General features: G+C 47.7%; 1 protein-coding gene across 1 annotated transcript in view; it reads left to right on the forward strand.

The window, feature by feature from the left end:
* The first annotated feature begins 6,389 nt into the window (after nucleotides 1-6,389).
* LOC147692058 (uncharacterized) overlaps nucleotides 6,390-25,796 on the forward strand; it is a 222,456-nt gene continuing 203,049 nt past the window's right edge. The window contains exon 1 of the mRNA XM_086936729.1: nucleotides 6,390-6,748. The gene's annotated coding sequence lies outside the window, so the exon portion shown is untranslated. The remainder of the gene's footprint in view (nucleotides 6,749-25,796) is intronic.

The following is a 25,796-nucleotide window of genomic DNA, read 5'->3' on the forward strand; positions in this document are numbered from 1 at the left end:
GTGGTGTGTGCCCTGAAAGATGTGGTAGGCTGTATGAAATTGGCCCCCGTGATACAGGTGCCCCAGGTCTTAATGTGCATCCTTTCCGCAAACCTGTGAAATATCGTCTCCTGGAGAAGAGGCATAGTTGGGTGGTATGTGAGAGGCAACTGCCGGGACTAGAGCATCGGGGGGGGGGTCCAATATTTGACTTATGCGATGCCACGCCGGGACTGTACAAGTAACAGTAGTGGGTGCCTTGTTTCTGAGAGGTGGAGCATCATGTATCACACCTTCAATGGGTATAGGTTGTGCAAGCCAATGTTCCGCTGCCACTTGAGGCAAATACCTTGGCTGATACACCCAGTAATGTGCATAATGATAATGCGCTTGTGCACTGAGATAATATAATTAAAAATTAGGTATTCCAAACCCCCCCTGTGAATATGGTCTGGTAAGGACATTCCACTGCAGTCTCGGGTGTTTACCCCCCCCCATGCCCCCCAACACTAGCCTCGGCAGTTCTGACTGGAGTGTTTTAAAGAAATAGCCCCCTGGGTGGAACGGAATATTCAAAAATAGATAGAGCAACTGTAGCAATATCACCATTTTTATTAAGGACGCCCGTCCCGCCATGGAAAGAGGAAGTGTAATCCAGCGAGTAACATATTCAGTTATGCGAGTCATCGCCGTGCCATAGTTGAGTCGCATCAGCTCGTCTCTATCCCTAGTGAAGCGAATGTCCAAGTAGAGCAAATTGTCATCACACCGCTCTAGGGGATAGTCCAGTGGGGAGCGCGTTGTTGCAGCTGTTAAGGGGAAAAACAGGATTTACTCCAGTTGATTTTGACCCCTGATAGCTCCCAAAAACAATGAATTCCCTAAGGATTGGGTTTAGGTTCTGCTGCAGGTCTCGAATATACAAAGTAATATCATCCGCATATAGAGATAGGAGTATCTGCCTCATATTACATCGTAAAGCTTTATCATTGTGATGTTGCCTCAACTTTGCAGCCAATGGCTTGACTGCAAGCGCAAATAATAAGGGGGACAAGGCGCAACCTTGCCGAGTTCTCCTAGTGATTGGGAACGCTTGGGACACACGCCCTTTTATAAGTACTTTGGCCGATGGTATGTGACATACCAGCTGAATCCAGGAGAGAAAGAGGGGCGGAAAACCCATGCGCAACATCACTCCAAAGATTAAGGGCCCGATGTAGGAGCCCTAATACCGGTCGGAAACGGCCAATTTCGGCCGTTTCCGACCGGTGTTAGGGTTTTCTAATGTAGGAGCATGCTTTACAGAATCGGTATTTTACCGAATCTGTATTTACAGAATCGGTAAAATTACTGAATCGGTAAATACAGACTCCGTACAAAATACAGATTCTGTAAAAGCACATGTAGGTAGCACACCTTTGAGTGCCGCAAGCCTTTCAGATTCGGTATTTTACCACCCAATCCAATTGGGTGGTAAAATACCGAATCCAGGTGTGCATGCACATGTGTGCATGCACACCTATGCCATGTGACAGACAGACATGCCCTTAGGGCATGTATGTGTGCCACATGGCACACATGCCTGTATTTGGGGTGCTAGAGGGTGTCAAAGTGACACCCCCTGCAACCTTGCAGGAATCAGTAATTATCGAATCGGTAAATACTGATTCGGTATTCACCATTGATTCCTATGGGCTTCAAGGCCCATAGGAATCAATGGGGGATACCGATTCTGTATTTACCGAATCAGTAAATACCGAATCTTACAGATTCGGTATTTACCGATTCTGAAATACCTACATGTGCCCCCTTCTATTTTACCACTTCTTAAATACCGAATCAGTAAAATTCGGTATTTTAGAAGTGGTAAAATAGAATTACCTACATCTAGCCCATAGTCCCATTCAATTGAATCAAAAGCCTTTGTGGCATCTAAAAATGCAGCCGCCAAAGGCAAGTCAGGGGAGACATTATTTAAAATTGTGAAAAGGGTCCTCAGATTATGGGAAGTGGCCCTTCTGGGTACAAAGCCAGATTGGTCAGGGAGAATCAGGTTTTCCATCAATAAACTAAGTTGGGTGGCTATGAGCTTAGCCAATATTTTTGCATCACAATTAAGGAGGGACAGTGGTCTATAGGAGTCGCATTGAAGGGGGGATTTTCCAGGTTTCAGCAGCGAGATGATGAGAGCCTCCCTCATGGAAGGCGGGAGGCATCCAGTTTCTAAGGAGTCCTCGTACACCTCTCACAGTATGGGGGCCATCTGATCTATATAAGTTTTATAAAACTTGATTGGGATGCCATCAGTACCAGTGGCCTTTTCTGATTGCATATGCATGATGGCTTCTCAGACCTCATCGAATTCGAACGGGGCACATACAAATTTCCTCCGCACATCACTCAACCTACCCAGTGCCACATCTTCTAGATAATTCTCCAAGTGCAAACTGCCTGTCCTATTAGTAGTGTAGAGTTGAGCATACTGGGAGGTAAAAGCATTCAGTATGTTTGCAGTGTCTCTGTAGACCACCTCGCCTGGGCCTTCAAGTTCCAACACATACATGGAATAGCGTGGCTTCCTAATCGTGTCCGCTAGCGCCTTGCCCGGTCTCTCCCCCTCGCCATATCACCGAGCCATCCAGTATCAACCGCCGAATCTCGTTTCTCTCTTTGCCGACTCCATATATTCAGTGAGTGTTTCCCTAAACTTAGCCTGGGTGGAGCTATCCCGACTGGAGGCCAGTGTCGCTTCCAGCACCTTAAGCTCAGTTTCTAACTTACGAAGTGTGTTAGTGATGTCTTTTAGCACTCCAGAACCTTTCGATATGGAGAACCCCCCCCCCCTCCCCCCCGGGTAACCTTGGATGCTTCCCATATGGTCTCCACACTCTCTACAGAGTCCTTATTTCCTACAAAAAAATCTCCCACTTCCTCCCGCAGTTCCTCTTGGAAAACTGCATCTAAAAGGATAGGGACGTGTAATCTCCAACGACGACAGTGTGAGTTTGACAGGAGCATGATCCGAGTAAGTGCGGGCCAGATGTTGCACCCGAGATATAGCTGGGCCTAGCCCCCTGGACAGAAACAGGTAGTCCAGCCTCGCCCATGTTGCCGCTTGTTCGGTGAAGTGTGTTCCCTCCAACCCATGGGGATGTGTGTGTTTCCATGCATCAATCAACTGAAAAGAAGCTTGTGTGTCCTGCAGGACAGTGCGCGCATCAGTGTAATGATGAGGGGCAGGATGGGACCTGTCAATATTTGGGTTACATGCAACATTAAAATCTCCCCAAATTATATGATTGGGGCCTATATCAAGAATTTTTGCCCACTTTGAGATATAAAAGTCCGGGGCATCTACATTCGGACCATAGCAACAGGCCAGGGTGACCGACTCAGCTCCTAGTCGCCCCCACGCTAGACAGTACCGCCCCTGCTCATCCCAGGCTGCCCCAGCTAGGTTAAACAGTGTCCGTTTTCTTTAAGAGTATGGCTGTGCCAGTATGATGAAAAAATTCAATGGTCCGCCCATTTACATGCAAAAGTATTACCACTTTGGGGATTAAAGTGCGTCTCTTGCAACATCGCTATATGCACTTGATGCCTGTCCAAATAGGCTAGTATGTGCTGCTTTTTTCTCGGACCACCCATCCCTCTGATGTACCACATAACAATATTCAGGTTCCCAAGGTCAGTGTTAGCCATTGATCAATGTGCCCATCATAAATGTAGTCCATGCCCAGAAACCACAGTGCAGTGTAAATGTGTGTACATATGGAAGTTCTCCCCTGCGTGACGCGTGTGTAGAACGCACCGCACATGCCAACCGCATGCTATTGCAAAGAAAGCCATCCTGCTCAACAATGGTCATACTCAAACGAAACCAATCTCCACTGACACCCACCCCCACTTACTGAAGCAGCCCCAACTTGCCAGAAATATTCACCCACCCACCCTCCCTTGTCCCCAACAATAACATCATAACCCAAACAGTCACCACTAGAGTCCCGCAGTGACCATCAGTGGGGGAATACCCAAGAGGGGATCCCTCTAGGTGGCAGCACAGAGGGATGTGGAGAAGTGTGGCTCAGGGGTTAGAGGCGGCAGACCCGGAAGCTGAGATCGGCCCTGGACCAGGGTTCAATTCCCCGCCTCGGCGGGTCTTGGGCTAAAATTCCACGGTCTCGATAATTCTCGTTCCGGTGCCTTTCCGACTCACGGGTTCACGCTCTGCGACTCTGGGCAATAGCTTGCTTAATCTCCACAACGGCCCCTCGCGGCGGGATGCCTGGCTTTCACCTTGTGGATACCCTGCCGGGGCCTCTCACAGGGGAATACCAGGACGGGGTCCCTAAGCAAGCGCCAGGATGCCCTTTGGGTGACAGGTTGCGCTATATAAGTACACCTACATTTTACAATTACCTTGCCCGGAAAGTCCACTTCAGATGGAACAGGTGGGCTCTGGGGGGCAGAGGGTGCCCAGTGTGCAGTAGGAGAAGCTCAAAGCTGCCCAACAACTGGATAAAGGATATGCGACCCATATAACAGTTCTGACAGCCAAACTGTGAGTTCGATATACTCCACCTCTCAACAGTGTTTAGCGATGTGAATGTTCACTGTGAATCATCTTCCGCTCCCAACGAAGAAGACTGCTGCGACGATTATGGCATACCATTAGTTCTATTCATATGTTTCAAGTGCTTGAGGAATTCTTCCGCCTGCTTTGGTTTAGTGAAGAAGCGTTGCTTGTCTTGGTGAGTGACTCTGAGGTGTGCAGGGTACAGTAGCACATAATCGATATGCGCCAGTCGTAGCTTGCTTTTAACATCCATGAATTTACGTCTTTCCTCCTGAACTGTGGGAGTAAAATCCAGATACATGGAGAATGTATTGCCATCATAATTTAACTTTTGTCTGCTTCTGGCTACTCGGAGCGCAACGTCCCGATCCCTGTAGTTCAAAAGTCTCGCTACGATGGGACGTGGTGTGCTGCCAGGAGTCGAACGCGACCCCAGTGACCTTTCCGCACGCTCTATGATAAACTGTTTGGAGAATGGCTCAGCTCCATTTGATGACAGTAAGAGCTTCTCCACGTATTCCTCCATCCTCCCTGTGTTTGTGGACTCCGGAATACCTAAAATGCGAATATCATTGTGCCGACTGCGCGCTTCTATTTCCTCATTTTTTGCTGCAATAAGTTTCATGAGTTTATCCTTGTGGGCAACTTGCATGGTAACTCGGGTTGTCGTGTCTTTGGTGTCTCCTTGATACAGTCTTCATGCCCCTCTAGTTTGTGCGCAATGGCATCCATGCGCAACGACATTCTGTCTACTTGGTCAACTATGGTGGCGAATCCCTGTCGCACCTCCTGGAGTATACTCTGCACATCAGTGTTCTGCGCAGTTGCCCGAGCTTGTCTCATCTGTTCCATCCAAAACTTGGTCATCCTGAAGGTTATGGGCACTCCACTTTGCCACCTCAAAGTTCAATTTAGGTTGTTGGGTGTCCGGTTTGCCCATGACGCTCCGTGCTTACGAACTGTTAGTCTAACTACGCCGACGCCACATGCCCTCCATAGAGAAAATATAGTACGCTCACAATGGCCACTGGGAACTAATTGTAGCAGAGTCAGCAGCTCAGAGGGTATATCCCAGCGCACGTCCCTTGTTCACCCAAGCTTAGATAGAGTTCAGCCTCTTCAGAGAACCAGCAGCAAGCCATTTGTGATAGACAGGTCTTTCCGTCCCCGATCTCTTACACCACCACAAAGGGACTCAAGCCAGTACGATGAGGCCAGAAAGGACAGTGAACTCCACCACAGACACAGCTCCAATCAAACGTAGACAATCATATAGGATATTGGCAAAGCGAGTACCAACTCTGTAGCCGGCGCAGTCTGCGGGAAATCAAAGGGTGCCCTCAAACTTTTCATCACTGTATGTGCCACCACATCCAGCAAGAGCTCCACAGCTCAACAAGAAACAGCGCATATAGGATGGGTGCCCTGCAACTCCAATTCTCTACCACGCAGAAAAAAAGGCAGCCAGCAGCATCTGGTCTCAAGATGGCGCCCGACCAGAAGATCCAGGCGCCTGCACACAGAAAACAGTGGTGCAGTGACAAAATGTTACTATCCTCCCTACTAACACTGGGGTCTGCCTCGGGGGGAGAAATAGGTCGCATCCGTGAGCAGTATGACATGATAATCACGGTGACAAGGGGGCCAATATTCACTCCCAAAGAAGTATTTGTACTTAAATGAGGGCAGTGCAGAGCCCGCTGGAGGCCCCCAGCGCCTAGAGCCCCACTGATGCAGCGTGTGTCAGTGCGCTTGTAGCTCAGCGCCAATGCGCCAGGTTAATGGGCGGTAGCAATGACGCGAGTGATGCAGGCCATCCCCCGGCGCCGGAGTTCCCCTCAGGATGGCAATGGCGATGCTCGCCGCACCGTGAGGAAGCACTGTGCGGTCTCAGCGCCAAGCTCGTGCCGTCGCACACCTACCGCCCCCAGAGTCGGTGCCATATCTCAGTCCGTCTCGAGCAGCGGGGAGGCAGTGTCGCTGATGAGGCAGCGTCTCCGATGACGCAGCAACAGGGAACGCAGGTTAGGCCAGTCGGGCCACCTCCTTCAGCGTTTCTGCACGATCCGTTTCTCAGGGCCCAGCTGCCTTGTGCAAGGCAACAACTTGCGTGGTTCTGGTGGCCGCTCTGGGGAGCCACGTCGCTCCGCCCTCGCCTAAGGCATTCTTCTTGTCTCCGCGACAGGAGCCTAGGTAAGCCCAATCTCGCTAAATTTCACGAGTCTTCCGTGGGTCTAGCACACCAACCTGCCATAGTGTAGTTAAGCTGTGGGGTCCGAAAGCAGGATAAATGTAAGGATAATCACGCTGAGCTGCAGAAGCCTCACAGTTGTGCGGCAATCTTGCATGTGCGCCACCTAGCGCCCCCCTCACACTTACTACTTTACGCACCCAAAAAACCTTTTGCATTCTGTGACGTAACAGAACAGAGGAGCAACATTTATATTAAACATAAGCTTCAAATCTGATCCCTTCACTCTCCTTTATGAATTCACTACTGACCGTATCTGCTGCTGTGTGCTGGCGAAGTTAAGAATTTTATGCTCGTCATGAAAATATTTATCAATTTATGGTAATTTTATTAGGGTTGAAGGGAGGTAATATTATATGTTGTGATTTTTTGATCAAGGGTATATTACAAAATGTAGTAAAATGGTTTAGTGGAAGAATGTATCCGATGTAGAGATCCTGGTGTAACTTGAAGGTCACATAATGTTTAAAAACCAGTGGATGCACTGGCGCTCATCAGTCTGAGGTCTGTAAAATATGTGCTAATGGGCTCTGTCATTGTGGCCCCTGTCAGATGATATACAGCCTGATTCATCAAGGTGAGTATTTGCTATTCCTTAATAGCGATTATTAAGGAATCGCTATTAAGGAATAGCAAAATGCTATTCACCAAGAAATCGCTAAATAAATTGCGATTTCTAATTATTCCTTAATTGCGATTAGCAAATTGCTAATCGCAATTAAGGAATATCTCCCCATTCATTCCATGGGCCCAAAGGCCCATAGGAATGAATGGGAAGACATTTCAATGTGCGAATCGCAATTAGCGATTCGCATAATGAAATAGCGATTTCAAGGGTGCAGGGGTTTCCAAAGGACACCCTGTAGCACCCCTGAAATGTATGCTACATTGGTGTTGCGCACACACATGTCCCAAGGACATGTGTGTGTGTAACATGAAACTTAGAAAAATGCATTTAAATGCATTTTTCTAAGTTTCCGCTATTTACCACGAGGTTTGACCTCGTGGTAAATAGCGGGAAATTTTTGCGAATTTGCAATTTAAAAATGTTTCAAGAATAGCATCTAATAGAGATTCCTTAAATGCTATTCCTCGCAAATATGCGAATTCTGAAATAGCGATTTTTGCATTTGGGATGATGAATCCCAAATGCAAAAATACCGCTCGCAAAGGGCCAGATTCTCAGAATCTGGCCCTTTGCGACCGGATTTAACAATGATGAATCAGGCTGATACAGCCTGATTCATCAAGGTGAGTATTTGCTATTCCTTAATAGCGATTATTAAGGAATCGCTATTAAGGAATAGCAAAATGCTATTCACCAAGAAATCGCTAAATAAATTGCGATTTCTAATTATTCCTTAATTGCGATTAGCAAATTGCTAATCGCAATTAAGGAATATCTCCCCATTCATTCCATGGGCCCAAAGGCCCATAGGAATGAATGGGAAGACATTTCAATGTGCGAATCGCAATTAGCGATTCGCATAATGAAATAGCGATTTCAAGGGTGCAGGGGTTTCCAAAGGACACCCTGTAGCACCCCTGAAATGTATGCTACATTGGTGTTGCGCACACACATGTCCCAAGGACATGTGTGTGTGTAACATGAAACTTAGAAAAATGCATTTAAATGCATTTTTCTAAGTTTCCGCTATTTACCACGAGGTTTGACCTCGTGGTAAATAGCGGGAAATTTTTGCGAATTTGCAATTTAAAAATGTTTCAAGAATAGCATCTAATAGAGATTCCTTAAATGCTATTCCTCGCAAATATGCGAATTCTGAAATAGCGATTTTTGCATTTGGGATGATGAATCCCAAATGCAAAAATACCGCTCGCAAAGGGCCAGATTCTCAGAATCTGGCCCTTTGCGACCGGATTTAACAATGATGAATCAGGCTGATACAGCCTGATTCATCAAGGTGAGTATTTGCTATTCCTTAATAGCGATTATTAAGGAATCGCTATTAAGGAATAGCAAAATGCTATTCACCAAGAAATCGCTAAATAAATTGCGATTTCTAATTATTCCTTAATTGCGATTAGCAAATTGCTAATCGCAATTAAGGAATATCTCCCCATTCATTCCTATGGGCCCAAAGGCCCATAGGAATGAATGGGAAGACATTTTAATCTGCGAATCGCAATTAGCGATTCGCATAATGAAATAGCGATTTCAAGGGTGCAGGGGTGTCCAAAGGACACCCTGTAGCACCCCTGAAATGTATGCTACATTGGTGTTGCGCACACACATGTCCCAAGGACATGTGTGCGTGTAACATGAAACTTAGAAAAATGCATTTAAATGCATTTTTCTAAGTTTCCGCTATTTACCACGAGGTTTGACCTCGCGGTAAATAGCGGGAAATTTTTGCGAATTCGCAAATTAAAAATGTTTCAAGAATAGCATTTAAGGAATCTCTAATAGAGATTCCTTAAATGCTATTCCTCGCAAATATGCGAATTCTGAAATAGCGATTTTTGCATTTGGGATGATGAATCCCAAATGCAAAAATACCGCTCGCAAAGGGCCAGATTCTCAGAATCTGGCCCTTTGCGACCGGATTTAACAATGATGAATCAGGCTGATAGTTCTCTATCTGCACCCAATTAACATACAAATAGTCTTTGTAATTGAATGAATAAGTTTCATACTCATTTTACCGGGCAAAAAATGATGCCCATCTGAATTGATTGAATTTGGCATTTGAACTTCAGCTTGTTTGTTGCATTTGTTAATTTGTTAATCTAGACAGCAAAGTCAGCTAAAGATTCTGTTGCCTTGGAGCTAATTACTTTATTGTCCTCAGTAGGAGACATTACCAGTCGCGGCCCGTTGATGTACAGTGAGATATTTTACAAACAAGGGTCTTATGTAATACTTTTCTTCATGCACAAATTCTTTTTTGGTCGAAATCTTTTTTATTATTGAGAAGAAGGAGACTCATCATGTACACAGCAAGTCGCCTACAACCCTGTGACGGGCCGGCAGCGTGATGGAACCAGGAGTCGGAACGCAAGGGGGGAACAGTATAAAATTATGCATGTACATTAGGTAATGCAGCAAGCCGCCTACAACCCGTACAGGGCAGGCCGTGTAGCATGGCATTCATACGTGGCGGGCATAAATTTAGAGCTCCTTCAAATGATACGGTCAAGTGAACTCGAACGTGAAAGGACAGAATAGTCAAGGAGGAGGAGCAAGTGAGAAATTGAAGAGTAAAAGGGAGGGTAGAGTACGGTATGCAAGCTCTACAAAGAGTGCGACTAGGTAGGCCAGGAATGGGGGGGGGGGGGTGAGGACAATGTAATGGTGGTGCCAGGCGAATGGGCAATTAGGTAGCGATGCAGAGGGTATTAATGTTGATGCCAGAGGGATGTGTCAGAATCGGGAGGGTACACAGCATCTTCAAAAAGACACAAGGCCCGGAGTTTTGGGGGTTGAAGACAAGCATGCTGCAGCTTGCAAAAATGAGTGATTAGTGGTTGCCAGAGTTTGGTGAAATGGGCATCTCGGGACTGTAGGCGCGCTGTGAGCAGCTCCATCACCATAGTATGCCACAGACGGGTGAACCAAACAGTGACGGGGGTCTCAGCTTTTTTCCAGTATAGGGCTATGAGTTGGTTAGCCACCCCCAGCATATGAAGGCAGATATGCCAATCGCTACGTGTCAGTGCGCGCAAATTGTCTGGCTTGATACCCAATAGGACAGTGGCTGGAGTTTCAGGCAGGGGGAAACCAAGAACCGATTTGATGTGGCTAAAGATCTCTTTCCAGTATGTGGCCAGAAGTAGGCAGGTCCACCAAACGTGAAGGAAGTCTCCGGGGTGTTCGAGCATCGCCAGCAAAGAGGAGAGGATGCAGGGAACATTTTGTGTAGTCTGTGAGGGGTCCAGTACCATTGGGTCGTAACCTTGTACATGGTTTCCTGCTGGGAAATGCATCGGTAGACTTTCGGGATGTCGTGCCAGAGGCTGTCCCATTGCGCAGGTGTAATGTCCACGGACAGGTAAGATTGCCATTTGGTGTGGTAGGGATGTCTGATGAACGTGATACGTATGAGATATGAGGCTCTTGGAGTTTTCAAAAGAGCGGACCAGCCGCTCAAAAAGAGTAAAAGCACTTGTGGCCGCTTGTGATGAAGACGCGGTGTGTACCCAGTGCCAAAGTTGCAGGTATTGTAGTCAAGCCCCCTCCGAAAGGTGGAACTCCTGTTTGCAATGTTCAAAAGATTTAAAAGTGTCTCCTATGAAGAGATCCCTGATTGTTCGACACCCACCATCTAGCCGTTCAGAGAATACAGGAGGGTGTAGTGCAGGTGGAAAGTGGGAGTTGCCAGTAATGGGAGTGTGGGGAGACGGAAAGGAGGTGTGGCCTTTGAGTACAGCTACCTTGTCCCAGATGTCAAGGACAGTTTTAGTGGGGAGAGCTATATACGTGCTGCGGGATCGTGAGGCCCGGGGTTGCCATGAGAGATCCCATATACAGCTTCCAGTCACCACCCTATCCATATGGAACCACGCCTTCTCACTTTCCTGTGCCGTCCATTCCGATATGAAGCGAAGATGCGAGGCCCAGTAATATTCTACCAAGTTGGTGCATGCCAGGCCACCTCTGTTCCGAGGCAGCATTCAAATTTTATTATAAAAACGCAGTCCACGTCCCCCCAAATGAGCCTGGTGATCTCTTGTTGCAGTCTTTGAATCTGATGTTGTGGAATAGGAGTGGGTAGCGATTGGAATAAATACAGAATTTTTGGCAGTATGGACATTTTAATTGCAGGCCCAGCCTGAGAGGGAAAGAGGCTTCCAGGTTCTCAAATCCTCCAGTACATTCCGTTTACATTCCTGGCAATTGGTTTGTGACCAAGTGGCAAGGGTTAAAGTAATAGAATGGGGGGCCCATTTATAGGGTTTTAAGAATCTATAGCGCTGGGAGTTCCTCTGCCAGACTAGTGAGATTCAGGGCCTAGGACTTGTTGAGATTACTCTTAAGGCCCGATGCCTGCTCGAACAAACACAGGAGATTAAAGAGGGCGGGCAGGGACGCGTGCAGGCGAGTCAATGTAAGGAGAAGGTCATCGGCGAACAGGGTTACTATATGTTGCTGGCCTCCAAGGCAAATGCTGTGAATGTCGGGCGCTTGACTAATCATAATGGCGAGGGGTTTTACTACGAGGGCGAACAAGAGGGGAGATAAAGGACATCCTTGACACGTTCTTCTGTATATCAAAATGGGGCTTGTAAGTTGGCCATTGACCCGGACCTGGGTTATCGGGGTGAGTCAGGGAGCCATGATATGGGCTATCATCAGGGGCCTAGCCCTATTTTGCAAAAGACCGCCCGGAGAAACGTCCAATCCACCTGGTCGAACCATTTCTCCTCGTTGAGTAACAGTAAGCAAGCAGGTATGTTCCAATGATGGGCCTTCCCAACAAGGTGAGCGATTCGTCTCACATTGTCTGCCCCCTGTCGATGACGAATAGAGCCAACCTGGTCGGGGTCTATAAGACCCAGAAGGTGTGGATCAAGGCGCTTGGCTAGAATTTTAGTGTAGATTTTAAGGTCTGTGTTGAGAAGTAAAATGAGGCGAAAGGAGGAGCAGAGTGTAGAGTCTTTGCCCAGTTTAGGAATAAGGGTGATTTCGGCCAAACCCATGGAGGAGGATGGACCTGCCTTGTCCGTGAAGGAATTAAAAAGCCGGAGAAGATAAGGCTGGAGCTGTGGGAGAAAGATGCGATAAAAAGAAAGTGGCAACCCGTCCGGTCCCAGTGACTTCCCAAGCCGAAGATTTTTCGCTGTGAAAGATCTTCCGCCAGTGAGCTCATCCTGGGATAGTGGTTCTTCGAGCAGCTGCATATGATTCTGGTTTATCGGGGACCAGGTGCCATTATCTAGGACTGCCTGAATCCTATCCAGTGGGGGGGGGGTCTCTTTGGAGTAAAGGAGTGAGTAGTATGTATGGAAAGCTTTAAGTTTGGCTGCCTTAGTGGTGGCACGAGTACCATCAGTGCAGTTAACATTGTCTATATGAGCTTTGGTGACTCTCGTCCGTAATCGCCTGGCGAGGATGGTGCCTACTTTGTTCCCTCCTTCAAAGTAACGCCAGAAGAGCTCGCTCAGCCTTATTGGTGCGGTGTGCACAAAGCTGACCTTTAAGCATTGCTAGACATCGTTCATGAATAGCCCGCGGATGTTCCTGATTGAGTTTCTCCAGTTCCTTCATGTTTCGGGGAAGGGTATTTTTGAAAAGACGGGACTCTCGGGCCCGAGCAATTGCTATAGATGTACTATGCCTATGAATGGTGGCCGTTAAGGTGTCTCACACCACGGGAAAAGAAGTCTCTGGTAAGTTGTTCACATCAAAGTAAGAGCCAATGGCGGCTCGAAGTTCCGCAATATCAACCGGATCCATGAGGACATGACGAGGGAGCTGCCAGAGCGAGGGACGGCTTGCATGGGCGGACAGATCTTGCAAGAGAAGTTCTACATGTGCATGGTCAGAGACCAAGATGTCTGACATAGAGGCCGAGAGCGTGCCACCAATCAGGGAGTGCGAGATGAAAAAATAGTCAATGCGTGAGTAAGAACGATGGACATGTGAATAATATGAATAGTCGCGTACACAGGGAGAGTGATACCGCCAAGCATCTATTAAGCGGAAGTCTGTCAATTGTTTTTTCAAAGTGGAAGACATGGCCCCCGCCCCATGAAAGGAGCCATCGCTGGGATCCATGCTAGCGTCCCACACCAAGTTAAACTCACCCCCTATAATGAGAGAGGAATCCGTGCATGACACTCGTTTCCGTAATGTCTCCCGAAGATAGAGGTCCTTTGCCTGATTGGGAGCGTAAATGTTAGAGAATGATGGTCCTACAGCCAATTCTGACTGCCACTTTAAGAAACCTGCCATCAGGGCTGTGAATCACTTTGGAATCCCCCTGCTGAATGCCAGCCCTACAGAGTATTGCCTCTCCCGCAGCTTTGGAGGGGGCCGGCACCCAGATTTGGAGCGGTTATCAGGAATGAGCCATGCAGGCTACATCTGCCTTGACCAGGGGAGTCTCCTGAAGGAAAATTATATCAGGGTTTAGATGCAAGGATATAGCACCATATCTGCCACCGCTCATTAGGGGATTTAAGCCCCTTCACATTAAGGGGCAGGAATTTCAAGCAAGGAGTGTTGGTCATGACTAGCCTGGGGTAAGGCCAAGAGCAGACAGCAGTGGGGAGGACGTTGTGAGGTGGGGGAAGGGAGAGTAGGGGGAAGCCTTCCTAGTGCATGGAGGAGTAGTCCTGTGTTAAAAAGTGCCAGCCTCCCTATAGTGAGAACGAACAGAAAGGAAGGAAAGAACATGAGAATAGAGCACAGAGGAACAGAAAAAATGAACCAGTGTTCGCCAATAGGGCCGCAGAGTCCTGTTCCACACAGGGGATAGGCTAGGCTCACCGGCACAAGATATCCCGGAGAAGTCATTCTCCAAGGAGCAGGCAAGGGGGTAGATCTACAGACAAGAATTCATCTCCGGGGGAGCGCTCCGAGGCTGCCACCATGGTGCTTACAAGGTGAGGGAGAACTCAGCGGAGAGGGCATGAGGCCCACTCGGCCATTGTGAGAGTCCATTGAAGATGTCAAGAAGAGGTATTGCGCCCAAAGACAGGTAACAGCACGTTAAGGCATTGTCAGTCGAGAACTGGAAGTGGAGCAGCCCTCCTCCATTAAGCAGATGTGCTGTGTAATGTCATGTCGGGCTTGCGAGGAGGCCTGGTCATCGAGTGAGACAAACGGCTAGGGCGTCATATCTGTGTCCAATGCGATTTCGCTGGGTCCCGTTTCAGGGGAGACAATCTGGTAGTGCTAGGCGGTGGCATATGCGGGAGATGGAGCAATTGCGCTGCCTCCTGGAAGGATCGCAGCACTCGGCATTTGGACTCCCAGTGAAAAATAAGAGCAAACAGGTGGCCCCACTGGTACTGGATACCCAGACTACGCAATTTGTCTGTGATGGGCTTGAGGCCCCTGCGTTGCCGTAGCGTGGTGGGAGCACGGTCCTGAAAGAGCTGGATTGTGGTGCCATTGCAGTTAAGCTCTGGTTTGGAGCATGCTGCTTTAAGTATTGCCTCTTTTTTGGTAAAAATATGGACCTGTGTCATAATGTCAAGTATAAGGCCAGGGCGGCCAAGGGGGCCCGAGACACAGTGAGCACGATCAAGTGCTGGGGTGGAGAGATCTTCACCTCCTTGTATGTCTGGAGCAGGTCAGCGACAAAAGTAATGATGTCTGTTCCTTCAGCGCCAATGGGGACCCTGCGGAGGCGTAAGTAGTTCAGTTTCAGATGTCGCCCCTGCCGATGATGACATTTCGCCAGTACTAGTAGAGGCAGGCTTGTTCCAAAGCGCAGCAACAGGGTTGTCCTTCAGAGAAACAGCTGTGTCTTTTATTGATTTGGTGCGAGTCATGGCACCGTAGGGCCCCGCGCCACAAGACTCAAGACAAGCAACCAAAGGGGTGAGCAGACAGCATCAAGGAGCTTTGTGAGTGTCTCGTATGAGGCAAAGGCATCGTAGTGCAGGCACGCAACGGAAGATATCCAGAATCCAGATGGAGGGGAGGAGGCAAGCGGGATTGAAGAGCACAGGTGGCAGCCTATATAAGCGTCTTCGTCAGGCGCCGCAGCTACCTCAGGCCGTCCCTGCCGGGCGACGACGCGAAAGGGCCACAGATCCAAGCATGGTGATTCCCCACTGGGCGAAGCGGGAGAGCCGGGCAGGCGATTCTCTCACAGGGGGGAGCCTCTGCCAGCCTCAGAGCCCCCGGTGCAGGATGACAATGCTTGCCCGGTGAGAAAGCCCCAGGGAGGCGGTATTTCTAAGATGGCCACCGTAAAAGGTCAAACCCGCCGGGTTTGCAGAGTACAGGGGAACAGGCCTTCAGCAAGCTTGTTCAGTCCAAGAGGGCGCAGGGTCCGCTCAAGTGAGACCGATGGGGGTTGAGCGGGGCGGCAAACTCAACGGATCCGGCAGGCCACTGGATACAGGTGTCGTTGCAGTCCAGCGAGGGTTGAGCCCCCCCTCCCCAATGTAGGGCCTTTCAATCCACCATCCGGGTTCACCGCAAGCCAGGCGGGGGCTCTCCCACACCCCCAGGCGCAGGCCGCGGCACAGCCGGTCTTCCCAAGCGTAGCGTGCCTCCGACCACCGTCGAGAAACGTCACAGGCCGCCAAGGTCCCCCTCCAGCCTCGAAGGAACCTAGCGGCTTAGGCGAGTTGCAGGAGCTGTGAAGGCCGCAGGCCGCTCAGTGTTCATGGACACGACTGTAAGGCCCAAGATTGTGGAAGCCTACCTTGGGCCGTAGAGACCCTCCGCCAAGCGGCAGCACCCTGGGCATACCGGCCATCTGCTCTGCAAGTCGGGACCCTGAAGATGACGTCCAGCGGGCCAAAGTGATGAGCAGGGGCCCCGGCAGCTCCCGGTGGCAATAAAAGCTTAGGGCCTGACGTGGATGAAATCTCAGCCGCCGGTGCTCGATCGCCACGGAAAGTGAAGGCCGGTGTCCGCACCTCAACGCAACAGCCCAGAAAGGTGCCCTCTCACCAGGAAGTGCCCCGTCTGATCCACTGACCAAGTATGCGGGGCAGATTCGACGCTGTGGCTCCTGCACTGCTTTAATGGCTAAAGAAGGCAGCGGTAAGTCGGAGCTCTCAACTGGTGCGTCTCACCTCATTCTCAGCAAAACCACGCCCCCACAAATTCTTTTTAACAGTGGCATGACAAGTTGTTTCCAACTTGAAAACAGTAGGCAATTAAACATTGGCAGTAGAACATGTAGATTAACCACGGAGTAGAACTTCTTTTTGATCGTAGAGATTAATAGAAGGTGTAGGGTGGTTTCGACTTGTTGTTCACCTGGAGGAGAGGTCAGTAGAGGTCACTGAGATTGGGACTGATGTGTTGGACAGTATTGAGATGAGAACCTTCATGGAAGGTACCTTTGAATGGAGTGAAAGTGAAGCCAGGGAGCGTATTCATCCGGGACCAGGTAAGTGCTAGTACAAATGCAACATAGAAAAAATCATAGTTTAGAATCATGATTTTAAAACCAATTTACATCATTAAGAGTATGAAAATGAAGGGCCTTGTTTACAGTTTGGTGGACGTGATACTAGGTCAACATATGACAGATATCCTGTATGCCGTATTACAAGTGCCATAGGGTAAAACCCACTTGCAATAATACGGGGAACGGGTCATCCACCACTTATGCAATGGAGTATCGCATCTGCCAAACTCTAAATAAGTCGAACAATTTGAAAGCTGAAGTGATACTGTTAAAGTTTCATGTTCGAGGATATACTTAAATCTAACTAGTTATTGTTTTTTACCTGTGCGCCAAGAATTTAGAAGCACTAAGCTGTTAATCTGGAGATAAGTAGCACTAATTAGGAAACGTGATTTGTAAAACATTGAAAAAACAACAGGTGAGGGACCGAATGTGGATCAATGTCACACACTCACCCCAGTCCAAAGATCTGGGCCCAAATCCATCGTTTTTTTGCACTCCACACCACCCTGGGTTAGACAATGGCGATATGCAAATCAGCTCTGACCCTGTGCCCCATGGGAACAGTCCAGTCCGAACTACAAAAGCCATGTCCTTCCCAGAACGGAATCAAGCATCCGAGGACCGGACCGGTTTCGAGGTAACACCTCTCATCAGCCCGGCTAGCTTGACTCCAGTGGTGTGGAGTGCCTGGGACCCACGTCTGGGCATCCCCAGTGCACTTAGGGCAGAATATGCAAAAACAACAGGTGATGGACCGAATGTGGATCAATGTCACACACTCACCCCAGTCCAAAGATCTGGGCCCAAATCCATCATTTTTTTGCACTCCACACCACCCTGGGTTAGACAATGGCGATATGCAAATCAGCTCTGACCCTGTGCCCCATGGGAACAGTCCAGTCCGAACTACAAAAGCCATGTCCTTCCCAGAACGGAATCAAGCATCCGAGGACCGGACCGGTTTCGAGGTAATACCTCTCATCAGCCCTGCTAGCTTGACTCCAGTGGTGTGGAGTGCCTGGGACCCACGTCTGGGCATCCCCAGTGCACTTAGGGCGGAATATGCAAAAACAACAGGTGATGGACCGAATGTGGATCAATGTCACACACTCACCCCAGTCCAAAGATCTGGGCCCAAATCCATCGTTTTTTTGCACTCCACACCACCCTGGGTTAGACAATGGCGATATGCAAATCAGCTCTGACCCTGTGCCCCATGGGAACAGTCCAGTCCGAACTACAAAAGCCATGTCCTTCCCAGAACGGAATCAAGCATCCGAGGACCGGACCGGTTTCGAGGTAACACCTCTCATCAGCCCGGCTAGCTTGACTCCAGTGGTGTGGAGTGCCTGGGACCCACGTCTGGGCATCCCCAGTGCACTTAGGGCGGAATATGCAAAAACAACAGGTGATGGACCGAATGTGGATGAATGTCACACACTCACCCCAGTCCAAAGATCTGGGCCCAAATCCATCGTTTTTTTGCACTCCACACCACCCTGGGTTAGACAATGGCGATATGCAAATCAGCTCTGACCCTGTGCCCCATGGGAACAGTCCAGTCCGAACTACAAAAGCCATGTCCTTCCCAGAACGGAATCAAGCATCCGAGGACCGGACCGGTTTCGAGGTAACACCTCTCATCAGCCCGGCTAGCTTGACTCCAGTGGTGTGGAGTGCCTGGGACCCACGTCTGGGCATCCCCAGTGCACTTAGGGCGGAATATGCAAAAACAACAGGTGATGGACCGAATGTGGATCAATGTCACACACTCACCCCAGTCCAAAGATCTGGGCCCAAATCCATCGTTTTTTTGCACTCCACACCACCCTGGGTTAGACAGGGTCAGAGCTGATTTGCATATCGCCATTGTCTAACCCAGGGTGGTGTGGAGTGCAAAAAAACGATGGATTTGGGCCCAGATCTTTTGACTGGGGGAATGTGTGACATTGATCCACATTCGGTCCATCACTTGTTGTTTTTGTAAAATATTGATGCACTGTGGCAGATTCTGTCTTTACATCGAAAAAACTGTCCTATTTCTATGTTTGCACTCCGTCTTAAACTAATCTGATTACTTGTATCATGTGTTTCGATTTTTTCACTATATATATGCACTGATTGGTCCAGCGCGTCATGTGATCAAGACTACAGTTGGGCAGTAGAAACGCGTCAGGCTGGGCACCAGCTTATAATTGACTTTGTATCTGCAAAAATAAAAAAGGCTTTTCTCCACCCATGTGGTTAGTACCTGCTTTTGGATTGGGATAAGGATAGTTTTCAGGACTGTGGCTACCCTGTTTTATGAATTGCACACAAAAACAATAGGTTTTTAGATACATTAAACAAAATAGCATTGAAAACTATTGTGATGCTGAAAATATGCTGTTGCTTCTAAGCACTGGCCTATTTCCCCATTGTTGTAATTCAGACCATGCTGCTTGTACACAATAGGACTACATCTGACCTAGTTCCTTCATGGATGCAAAGCAAGAAATTTAGGCAAGGCTAAGTGCATATTAAGAAAAGCCCTATCTTTGATATTGTTGCATCAGAGGGCATGTTATGGTGTGTTAAAACATGTCATATCATGTCATGAATACTCACAAAGCTTTTTATGTAGAACTTTGTCGCTGTTTTTAGTTTAAACCTTGTGATATATAGGCTAAATATGAGGTACACTTTCATTGGCGGGTTAAGCCTTCAAAAATACCGCCTGAACTTTGTGTGGCCGTACCCTCATGTTAATTGCGTTCTGTGCTTGATGTGGGTCAGACGGCGGCACTACTGCTATTATATCTCAGTGCTGTGTTCGACACGGTCTTGCACAGGATTCTGCTCCAGCGACTTGAGGAAGTAGGTGTCACAGGTTCCGCCCTATGCTGGTTTCGTTCCTTTCTTGCTGAAAGGTCATTTCAGGTTGCGATCCCGCCCGGCAAGTCTAAATCCTATCCGTTGGACCTGGGGGTCCCACAGGGTTCATCGTTAAGTCCCACTCTATTTAATCTTTACGTGAGGCCGCTGGCTGTGGTCGTCAAGCAATGGGGCTTGACGATGGTTTCATACGCAGATGATACGCAGCTGGCGGTCACGTTGAGTGGGGACTCAGACTTGGAGGCTCCCAGGTTCCGTGACTGTCTACGGGCAGTGGCCAACTGGATGAATTCCAACTGTCTCCAGTTAAATACCAAGAAGACTGAGGTTATGGTGGTCGGCAAGCAGGCGGTGTTGTGGGGTGACAAGTGGTGGCCCTCTGAACTGGGTGTGAACCCCTCTCCAGCATCGGAGATAAAAAATCTAAGGGTTTGGCTTGACCCAACCCTCAGCTTCATCTGTCACACCAAGAAGGTGGCAGCTACTTGCTATGGTATCATCAGAGGACTAAGACCTATCCTCAAATTCTTTGATGCATCCACCAGACAACTGGTGGTTAAAGCATCAGTGCTGTCCCGGCTGGATTATGCCAGCTCGCTTTTGGCTGGGATTAATCAGTCAGAACTCACCCGACTGCAGCAAGTTCAAAATGCTGCAGCCAGAGTGGTGATAGGTCTGCCAAGGCGGTGCTCGGTCTCCAAATCATTGCATTCTCTCCATTGGCTCCCCATAAACCAGAGGATTAAATTCAAGGTCCTATGCCTTGCGTTTAAAATCCTCAAGGGCACGTCTCCCCAAATTCTGGAGAATCTGCTGATACCGTATGTACCCACGCGAACCCTTAGATCTCTGGGTCAGAATCTGGCAGTGGTTCTGCTCTTCAGGCTGAGTAGAGCTGGTGGCCGCTCCTTTCGAGTGCTAGCGGCGAATTGGTGGAATTCTCTTCCTTCTCATATCCGGGCTCTTGATGACCTCCTTCAGTTTAGACGTGCCATCAAGACCATTTTATTTGTTTAGCTCTCATGCTGTGTTCTGTGGCCTTTCGATGTTGTGTTGTGTTTACCTTGTCAAAGCGCCAGGACGCCCCTTCGCTGGGGCAGCTGTGCGCGGTATAAGAATAAAAACAACATAGCATAACATAACATAACATAACATAACATTTTCCGATGTTGGGGATGTGTGTACCACTTCTAATAGTATATATTTCTTGTTACTATTGCTTGAGGATTCATAGGTGGTCATGTAGTCCCACTGTCACTCATTGCGTGCTCCTTTACCCTTTTGGCTGCTGTCTTCCATTTGTGATTCATAATCGCAGAAGTCTTATTAATGGGAGAATGCCTGAAAAGCTTCCTTGTTTTGGCTTACTATTAACCCACACAAGCTGAGGACATGACAGATGCGTGTTGAGCCATTGGCTTACTTCTTGTGATGTGGTGTGTGTAGCTGTGCATGTGATTCATTGACAGCACTGTGATACCCAACCTTATTGGAGGAACATCTTTTACTTCATGCTCGGAAGTGTGGAGTCCTTGTCTTGTCACGGGCACTTTGGGGAAGGTGTGGTGCAGTGCAGGTTTTAACTGTTCCACTCTATATAGCCCTATCTCAGTCTATTCTCTACCCCAGTGTTGCCACACTTCAATCCCACAGCTGCATGGTATATGCTACCAGTGTTCTAGGCATGGCACCTGGCTGGCAGTGTCATTGCCATGGCTGAATTTTCTATGCCCAGCTAAGGTTGTAGAAGCATTGGTAAAGTGTGAGGAACACAGTGTTCAAAACTCTCCTTTGCACAAAAGGATTTCAGGAGGTGCGCGCACACACACAAACACACACACACGCAGATTAATCTGCATCAAGACAAGTCAAAATAGAAGAGTAGAACTTTTTCACTTTGCCATCCTATGAGAGATGCTATAGGAGGTACTTCTAATGAAAATGTGGACCCATTTAGTGATATATATATAAATATATATGCGAAAATGCTTGAAAAGGGAGACGACGCCATGTGCAATTAAGGTTCTTTATTTTGTCAAGCGGCCATCGGATGCATTTCAGCTGATCCCAACAAGGCTGGGATCAGCCGAAACGTGTCCAATGTCGGCTTGACAAAATAAACAAGTTTAATCGCACATGGCGTCCGTCTCCCTTTTTCAAGGATTTTCGCAATTGATTGGATTCTTGCTGCAGAGATCCCACTTGACGACGCACTCCGGTCAGGTGACAGCGTGCAAGTGCAGAAACCATTGAAGGATTATATATATATATATATATATATATATATATATATATATATATATATATATATATATATATATATATATATATATATATATATATATATATATATATATATTACAGCTCCAAATCCTAAAAATACCCAGCCGGGTCATAGGACAAATAAGCACTCTCGAGCGGCAATATCTCTTAGCAGGGCGGTTTATTTCACAGACAACAGACGCGTTTCGGGAGAGCCCTCCCTTTCTCAATGTTCACATCTGAAATTCAGTGCGCGGCGTCATTTTCAATTTTTGCAAAAATAAATAAAAACAAACAAAGGACTAATTTATTTACACAGCTTTGGGCGCCATCTTATAGTGTATGTTTTTAACACAATGTCACATGAATTGCTATCGAATTCACAACACCAAAATACTGCCGTGTGTCGGCAAAAGCAAAGTCTCATAAACCAAACCAAGATATTGTACACAATCTTAATACATTTCATGGCTAGGATAACAATGCATTGTTGAGAAAAACTCAACTCCCGAACATAACACAAAACTGTAATGTGATAAAGTCGGACAATATATATATATTCACTGAAAAAACCATAGGTTTCACCCATGTTATAGTTAGCTGGACCTTTCTCTCATACAAAACCATTGAAATACCCCCGTTATAGTTAGTTCAGCTAACTATAACTCGCGCACCCGCGATGCACTGCTGATGACATCACATATTACATCACTCACAACATGGTCAGTTACATCACTCATGACATCACGGATGACATCATCCAGGGAATGTGTGTCTTTCTGAAAAATAAATATGTTTTATATATCTATATCTAAACGTCAATTGAAGAATAAATGGGTAAATAAGTGTCTGAATGGATGTTCTTTAGTAAAAATGATTGCATAACTGACTTATTAAGTGTATCTTAGTGAATACATGTATCAGCGAGTAATGTTTAAATATGTAAATATCTGTATCAGTGTCTCACTTTGTCTATAAGTGACTGCATGGGTTGGTGAGTAGCTACATGAGTGTGTATATGGGTTATTAGTTTGTTTTTTGAGTATCAGTATGAGTGTCTGTATGGTTCGGTGAGGGATATTACTTATACTGCGTATAGATCCATCAATGAGTGACTCACTGTTTGTATGTGTTTTGAAATCAGCATGTGTGCAGCACTGTATGGGTGGTTGAGTGTGTGTATGGGTGTGTTAGTGAGTGAATGACTGTCTCAATAGTATCTTAATGAGTAACTACATATGTTTTAATCTAGTATATGTCAGTATTGATGTATATAAATGATTAAATATGACAGTGACAGATTGGAAGAGTACCTGTATAAATAAGTATGTGTTTCTATACCTGATTGTTTAAGAGAGTAAGTATGTGTATGTTTCTGTAGAAATAAGTGTAATGTGTGTGTGTAGAATTGTATATGCAAGTAAATGGACATGTGTGTGAACAACTCTATGTATAAGTGTAGGTGTGTAACAGGATGTATACGTGTATGAGTACATATGAGTGAGTACATGTATGAGTGACTATATACAACTACTGCTGAATGAGTGAATGTCTATGTAGATGCTGGAATTACTAAATACGTTGTTCTAACTGGTATTGGTATCTCTATTTTTTTGAAAATGTTAGTTCCTATTTTTGAATGTGTGTATCAAAGGTAATATTAGGGTGAGAGGTCTGCCACTCTTTCACAAGGATCATGTCATCAGTGATGTCATCAGTGATTTCATTTAATATGTCATCAGTGATGTCATGAGTGATGTCACTGACCATGTCATGAGTGATGTAATATGTGATGTCATCAGCAGTGCATTGCGGGTGCGCGAGTTATAGTTAGCTGAACTAACTATAATGGGGAAATTTCAATGGTTTTGAATGAGAGAAATGTCCAGCTAACTATAACATGGGTGAAACCTATGTTTTTTTCAGTGAATTTCTAAGGTTTTTTAAATGCTAAATCCTAACTTTAACGTGTGTGAAACCTATGGTTTTATCAGTGAATTTCTAAGGTTTTTTTTAAAACAAATTTTATTCGTCTGCACATACAAAGAATGCATAGCTCTGAACCCAGGAGGCTGGTGCACACATTATCTGAGCAATAATGACAACGTCAGATGTTTACATAAAACATTAACATCCCCCCCACCCAACCTTCCCCCCAAGTGCGCTGCTGCCAATAACTAGTTAGCAAATAAACCCAATTTATATACAAAGTACACATGCCAGTACCATCAGGGCGCCACCCGAGCCCACTCGACAACCCCATCTATTAAAGTTTCGGGAGGGAATCACTCTCAGGTGGCGGTGCCAAGTCCAGACCCCGGTAATCGGCCCACCTCTTCCATATTTTGAAATGCTTACGGGGGCACCCCCTGGCCAGAAAGATGGGCTGCTCCATCCCCAAGCAAAATTCCATGCCATTCTTCCAGGCGGCCAAGGGCGGGGCCTGGGGCGCCTTCCAGGCCCTTGCAATGTCTCGCTTCGCCAGCGTTAGGCCAAGTAGCAGTAAATGACGCTTGTACCGATTGCCCCCCACCCCTTCCATAACATACAGCAATGCCATTTTCGGGTCCCTAGGGAGCTCCCAAGCCAGTACCCCTAATAAACATCTAAAACCCCCGTTAAAAACCTATTCCGACTGAGCAGCCCCATGTGGTGTGTAGCAGCGTGCCCACCTCCGACCCGCATTGTAAACAGTAAGGGGAGCCTATCATACACGCCCTCCACAGACGCTCCCTGGTGAAATATGTGCAATGTAAATATTTGAACTGTATTAGTCTCAGGCGTGTAGAGATTGCCGCCCCCTGGGACTCGCTAGGGCCTCCACCCAGTCTTTCTCCTCCAGCTCCCCCAAGTCCCCAACCCACGCAGCACGAAGTCTCTGCAAGTCAGGGGAACAGTGTCAAACCAGTGTCTGATACACACAGGAACGTTTTTTGTCTGGCAGCTCCCCCAAATACAGCTTGGCCTCAAGCGGACTGAACTCTGGGAGCTGTTCAATATCAGTCAGGTATGGGGTCAGTGCGTGCCGGAACTGAAGGTATCTAAAAAACTGTGAGCGTGGCATCTCAGATTCGTCCCGTAAATTTTGAAAGGGTTTCTGGGCACAACCCGACATCACGTCTCCCAATGTGGAGATACCTATTGCGTCCCAGCCCCCAAAGGCCCTGTAGGGCCTCCAAATGGGGCAGACGGCCATTGTGCCAGAGAGGGGTCTCCTGGGTGAGCACTTTCCATCACCCCATTCTGCGCAGCGCTTGTCGCCAGACCGAGAAGACCACCTGCATGGCGGATGGGAGCCCTCGCCGGAGCGGTGCCGAATACAGCAGCCTATGGACAGATTGCGAGCCCATCAAATGGCGTTCCACCGCATTAGATGGATCACTGTGGTCCCCGTACCACCACTCATTCAGGACCAAAAGGTGCACTGCTTGGTAGTATGAAAGCACATCGGATGTGGCAAGACCCCCAATGTAAGTCGATAAAAAGCATGTCCGCAGCGCCACCCGTACAGTCCCCCCCTCCCACAAGAACTCGCCCAGCGCGGAGTTGACCTGCTGAAACCAGCGAGGCGGTACCGGGTGGGGATGGTTCTGCAAGTGATACATGAGCCGCGGGAGCGCCACCATTTTGAATATAGCTGACCTCCCGTAGATGGTCAGTGGCATACGAGACCATGCCTTCAAGTCCTCGCGGGTGCGATCCCAAACCGGGGTGAGGTTACGAGCTCGGGAGACGCCCACATCATGACGACATGTATACCCCCAGATATTTCATCCCTCCCAGTCAA

The sequence above is a fragment of the Lissotriton vulgaris genome, chromosome 9, assembly GCF_964263255.1.
Source record: "Lissotriton vulgaris chromosome 9, aLisVul1.2, whole genome shotgun sequence".
In the NCBI taxonomy this organism is placed as follows: Eukaryota; Metazoa; Chordata; class Amphibia; order Caudata; family Salamandridae; genus Lissotriton; species Lissotriton vulgaris.